This window comes from Oryzias melastigma, linkage group LG4, assembly GCF_002922805.2.
Source record: "Oryzias melastigma strain HK-1 linkage group LG4, ASM292280v2, whole genome shotgun sequence".
NCBI classification, from domain to species: domain Eukaryota; kingdom Metazoa; phylum Chordata; class Actinopteri; order Beloniformes; family Adrianichthyidae; genus Oryzias; species Oryzias melastigma.
Window position 1 is genome coordinate 11,160,772 of NC_050515.1, and position 7,043 is coordinate 11,167,814.

Consider the following 7,043-nt stretch of genomic DNA (forward strand, 5'->3'; position numbering starts at 1 on the left):
CATCACATACACAGTTGGCCTAAAGCGGCACTCTGACCGAACAGTGACCCTGTGTATCGAGGTTGAAAGTGCAAGATGCGTCATATAGTTCTGGGTAAATTTGGCAAATTTGCTCCTCCTCTTTCCGGTCCAATCATAGACTTAAACGACCAGGTTCAGCTATGATTATGGACGTGAACTTTTGGTGAACTTTTACTTTACCTCAAGAGAAGGCAGCAGAGGGCAGGTGGAGTTTAGTAGGTCTTCATATTTATTGTTGTCATTTTTTTTTTTGGCTTGAACATTGATTGACCCCTCACAAACTGGGCCGGGACAGACATGATGGGTTGTGACTGGGTTTTCTGGGGACACCGCAGCTTTGCCGAGACAAATATTTTCTCTGCAGCTGTGTTGACGAAGCCTGAAATTTAAATGATGCTAGACACAATTGTCCTCGAAAGTTCGCTTTGAGGCATAGTCACTTAGAGAGTAATATTACGGAACATTATTTTTGCGAAAAAAAAATGAAGCTGAATAGGCTTTTTAATCTGCATTTTTAGCACTTATTATTCAAATTTAAAATTTTAAAAATCCATTTCCATTTTTTAATCACCAAAAAATAATACCCGACACTGAAAAATGGGGATTAAGCCACAAAAATCCAACGTTTTTTGTTAAAAAACAGTTTTCCCAAGGATATTTTTTTTGCCACGTAACTGCTAAAGGTAGACGATAAAAGACTGCCGCTCCTTCGAGCACTTTTTAACCCTTCACAAGCATTTTTAATGATAGATTCAACTTAATTACAGGGTGAATGCTTCTAAAATGATGTCAAAACTCTTCCAAACCTCACAGTGAAGCAACACGGTGTTGCTCTCAAACAGAAACTTTGGAGCTGCCAAGTTTATGAAATATTCACTTTGTGCATTGTGTGACAGATCTCTGATGCTTGCACAAACTCTGTTCGTCCCAGCAACAGTCAAATCAAAATGATGGCAGTAACACAAACATGTGAAAGTCTCTTAGTGTCCCCACAGGGATCGCACTTGAGCCCCGTCTTAATAATACATGTGTCACTTTTGAAAGTGTGACATTTCCTGCGCACAACGGTTATAGAAAAAGGAAAAGCAGAGAGTGCTTCCCCGCGTTTTTTGTTGTGGTGTCCCGGTGAAAAAAGGATGCACTTTGACAGAAGGTCGGCCGAAGAAAACGGTAAAATACAAGGTGATCTCATGCCTAAGTCATTCTCTGCCCCAGTTTCTCCTGTTTAAAAGGTCACGTCGAGAGTGTTGCTGTAAAAAATTGAACTCTGAGGAAAATGAACTGTCAGCCGTGCTGTGGATATTTCTTCATCATTGGTTTTATCTGGAAGGCATGGTTGTGCAATGCTTCTTTCTAACTGAATGAATAATTAAGTTAAGCATAGCTAATGGTCCGCATGCAGGCACCTTTGGCTGGGTTGTGCAAACCCGCAGCTGCTACAGAGACTTTAATTTCACCACGCATCAGTCACCTTTAGTTGTAAAGTCCAACAACTTTCTTGCCCTTTGCTTTGATCTTAAAATGTCAAAGAATTATTACGGATTTGTTTTTATCTGCTGCTCATGATCTTTGACATCGCTCCCCTCTTAACTGTGTGGTCAAAATGTGTACTTAAAGGATTAAAATATCTCTTGTTGTGCCTTATGTGGAGTTTTAAATGCATTAAGCTCATGTTTATTGCACTTATTTCCTGTTCTTTTTTAATGTTTTTGAATTTTAACTTGTTGTAAAATTAGAGAAATAAGTCAATCATATTATCAAAAAAGGAACAATGCCATTTGCTTAAAGTCAAAGAAAATGACAAATTCTAATAATACTTTTGCTTTGGTTTATTTTTAGGGGCATAATTCATGCATTAGTTCTATTATTTATTCAGATTTTGCTCTAGTCGTCTGTTCACTGCCTGTTACAGTCTCAAATAGACTCATGTGAAAACCTAAACTTTATTCATTCTCTACATCCTTCCCTCTATAATCATCTTTTTAGCTATTGTAAAAGTGTTTCCAATGGTCTTTTAATTATTATTATTATGCTACTTTAAGTAAAAACAACTATTGCTAGCTTAAAGCTCCTCACAACCCCAACCTGACTTTACACTTTACCAGTGCAACAAAAGGGTGAGAAATATTGGAGCTATCCAGTCGTACAGTTATTGAGCCAGGGTGAGGAAAACGTTATTGAATCTTTTCGTCGACAAGTGGATTAGAATGGAGTGGTGCAGGGAGCATGTCATCCAACAAAAAGCTTTTTCATTTTTATTTCATGTGTTGATTCACCACAATTTGAATAACAAAATACTCCAAAACACAGTTTTAATCTAAAATTCTTAAATATTTAAAATTTTTGTATTTGTGTGTGTGTATATATATATATATATATATATATATATATATATATATATATATATATATGTTCTGCCCCATGATAGTTCTGTTCTGTTCACTTGTAATTTTTATAAATTTTATTTTAAATCCAGCTTTATTGTCAATTGTCATAGCAAAATAGTTTGTTTTGCATACATGTCTACAGCTTTACTTTTTAAACCTTCTACTAACACAGTCCTATGGATAGGAACGACTGTTAGACGTGTATGTGTGTATTTCTAAATACCATTTTCTCTCTTTGTAGTTTTTCTTTATTGTCAGCGAAATAAAATTGTGAAACAAGAAGTTAAGCAGACTGTTTAATGTGTATGTATATATATATATATATATATATGTATGTATATACACACACACATATATATATAAATTATATAATACATATATTGAACGTTTCTTACTATTTTTTATGTAATTTGTTTGTTTTGTGAGTGTCTTTTAGTATCTTTTAAAAGCGCTACATAAATTATATATATATATATATATATACAGTATATATATATATATGTCAGCCATCATAATAAAAAATACTACAAGAACATTTAAAAAACACCAAAGACACAATTTTCATTGAAGTGGGATTTTAACGCCGCTCTCGACTGCAGCTACCCCTCTCCAGGTGACACCAGAGCACCAGTTGCCGCACTCTTGTGTGCCCCTTCCCTCTCAAAAGAGAGATTACCATCCCATCTGTATCTCCCGCGCCAGGACACACTAAGCCGATGGGAGCTCTGCTCAGCAAGGCCCCGCCGCAATTGTTAACCCTGATTAACTTGACGTGCTGTTCTGCTGCGGGAACAGTGTGAAAATCAAGTCAGTGCTGTGACCCAGTGCCCTGCCACTGAACCGAGGGGGAATTGGGCCACTTGGGGAGGGCGGATGAGAACTTCAAGCAGGGAAACCGGAATAAAACGGCAGTCACTGTGAAAGTATATTGAGTAAACTAACCTCAAGCCTCTGCGAGAATTTGTTAAAGCTATTTTAAAAAAATATATTTTTAATAAGGGATTTTAATTTGATGCTTACACATTCCAGTCAAAATCATTACAAAGTTTATGAATTCCCACAAAGAATTTCCTGTTCCTTACGTCTTGTTTTTATGTCACACTTTTAAATCAATACTGTGTGACGAGCATCCCATGACTGTTTTTCAGAATCTGTGGGTAAAAATGTACATTTGTTGACCGGTCAATGATAAAAGCAACTATCAGGACAGATTCCCTGTTGAGAAAATTCTTAACATATCTTTGAAATAATTAAAGCATTAATATTTATTTCAAAAAGAATAGAATTAAAATCTTTAAATCCTGCTCATTAGCTGAAAAAAAAAGTTTTACTGTTTTATTTTGTCACAATTTTCACAGATTGGCCAGAGATCTCTACCAAGAAAATAATATTTACATATATATATATATGAGCTATATATGTCACTTTTATAGCAATATATAAGTATAACTCATATATATATATATATATATATATATATATATATATATATATTTGGATATATATATATATATATAAACATATATGTAAAACATATATACACACATTTGTATGAGTTTTATATATATATATAATATATATATATATATATATATTATATATACACACAAACACGAGCTATATATGTAAAACTCATATATGTATATAACTAATATATGCACACATATGTTTTATAAGTTTTATATATTTTTAGCTCATACACACAGTATGTGTGTGTATATATATAGCAGTTACTCAGGCAATTAGTCACTTTATATGCAACTAAACAATGTCAATTTCCACAGTCAGCCCCAAGCTCTTTTCTCATTTAACCCACTCATGAAGTAGCCTTAAACATATAATAAAAAACAAGTTTGAGGAGCAAATTTGTCATTAATTCATTGACAAATCTGTTTAAATCAAATTACTGTTTTGTTCCCGTGACTAATTTTCCAAGCAAATCCAACATTTTTACTTTTATAGACAAAATATTTCAGCTCCGTGCATTCTTTTACTAAATTACTTTGTGAGTTATAATTAACTTTTCATTAGACCAGAGTTACATGTGCTTCACAATTTTTACATTTTAGGCTTGTAAGAAGTTTTTTTTGCAAAGGTTTAAATCCTGGACAGACGGTTGTGATCATCAAAGAAGAGAGTAGTTGAAAGGGAAAAAGAAAGTGGGGGGAAGATGTGCAGCTGAAGCCAGCAACAAAATTGGAAGTGTTCCACAAAGAGGAGGACGGCTGGAAATTGCTTTCATTACAAAGGAGTGACCCAGGATTAAGCACAGTAGCAGTTTGATTTGATTTTCTGGTGTTGCGCTGTTAAATCGCTCATTAAATCCAATTAGGGGGAGGCGGATGGAGACAGAAGCGGTGGGGGGTTGAGCGTGACTCTTGCTGCTCGAGATGAATAGCTTGCCAACTCTAACAGGTGACAAACTCCAGCTCTGAACTCTTGCTCCACTAATAGAACTTGAGCCTCTCCCCCACCCCTCTTTCTCTTGGTCTTTTTTGGCCGTCCGTTCACAGCCTTCACCTGTGACCTCCCTGGTTTTGTTCTGCTCCTGGGAGGTGTGAGGCCGCTGGAAGTGCCCATGACGCCTCTGACATGTCAGAGTCCAATCATTCTGATCTGCGCTATACACGTCGGCCAATTAATGTCGCATCAGGTTATAAGGATCCCAAAAATGTTGCTAATAGATGATGCTGAGATGCTTCCGTCAAGCCATAGCGGTGTCAAAGCAAATGCCTCGCAGCGAAACACCAGACCACCCTGACCTCTAAGCAACCTTTTTATTAACTTTCAGAAGAATAAACTTTTACATGATTCTACTTTTACTTTTCGTACGTTTTTTGGCATGTAAAAACTCAATCACACTTTGAGCGTTTTTAGTAATCTTGGTATCAAATCGTTCAGCTTGTTCAGAACATTTATTGCTTGTACTTTCAGTATTTATAAACTATATGCCCTATAGGAAATGAATGAGAAATTGCTCAATTCCTTCCAAAACATTGTGCACTTTGAAACCTGTCCTCTTTTCCATACTTTCAACTATATAAAAACACCATTCAAACTTTAAAATGTGCACCAATTATCTTTTTTTTTGGAAATTCGCTTTTAATTTAGCAACATGCTAGCTGTTTTTGGCTAATTTAGACATTTCTCTGTTTTTTTAGGCTAATTTGAACGTTAGCTAATATTTTAGCTTTATGCTAGCTGTTTTGACAAATCAGATACTTTTCATTTTTTTAAGCAATATGATATTCAGCTAATATTTTGGCAAGCTTTCAGATTCAGCGTTTTCAGCTGTCATATTAGCTTCAGCATTTTTACCTATCAGTTTTAGCATTTCAGCTATCCGCTCTGGCTTACAGCACTCACACTTACATTATCACATGTAATGCTATAAATGTAGTTTTCGTTTTTTCGTTGATAATATATGCTTGGAGTTTGCTGATTTTTAGCAGAATGGTTTCAATTTGGGTTAATACTGTGGAGCAAAACGAAATATCAGATTACAAAAACACACAAAAATTGTATTTTTTGTTAATAATTGCTGCCTATCATTCATTAATATTTACTCATTAAGAATGTATCCGTGCTGATAAAAAGAATAGCAATGCATTGATTTAAGGCCTTAACACCATACACTGAAAAAAGGGGTCATAATGAATCAATTGATTATTTAAAATTATAAATAAATACATATTAAAATAAAAAAATTGAGTTGATAGTTAACTCAGAAATTTAATTGGATATAAACTAATAATTTAAAATAAATAAAATAACTTATCTTAATTGATAAAATGAACCCCTTTTTTAGTGTTTGTCACTACTTTGCAAGATGTAATTTAATAGGAGTCCATTTAATTCAGCATTACAGTAAAGTATGTGTCAAAGTCAAGGCCCAGGGGTCGGATCTGGCCCTCCAGGTAATTCTATCCGGCCCTCCAGATCATTTTATTTTATTGTTATTAATGGCCCAATGTAATCTTGCGATTTTTTTTTTTCCAACTTGTATAATTTGGACAAAATATATTCTAATGGAGGGTAAAATATTGAAAGTTATTTAAGGTTTAAGTTGATTTATTCTGAAATAATATTCCTTCCTTTTTTTATTTACGTTAAAAAGTTACGGCTTTAAAGGTTGTAAATGTAGTTTTAGTATGTTCAATAAATATTTATCCTGATCAGACCGTGACACAAGGTGTGTTTTGGATTTGGCCCCCTGTGCGATTGAGTTTGACACCCCTGCAATAAAGGGGAAAAAAGCCAGAAGAACATTTTTTTTTTTTTAAATATAATTGGTAATAACATTCAGGCATGAAGAGGTTAAGCTTGTCACTTTCTGCTTATAGTTAGTGGAGGGGGATTTCCAGTTGAAGTTGTGTGGGATAAAGATTGAAACAGAGGATAATTCTACTGTTGGCTTCATGGTGATTCAGTAATCCACAACAAAGAGTAATTCACTGGTGAAACATTTCCTAAAACCTTTAAGCTCCAAATTAAGTTTGAGTTGTTCTTGTAGAGTGCTGAGAACATCCAAACAGGCACACAATTATACAGTGATTGTTTCCATAAATGCTCATTTCTCTTTTTTATATATATATATGTATATGTATATGCAGAGATTTTAAATTAAATGTAGAG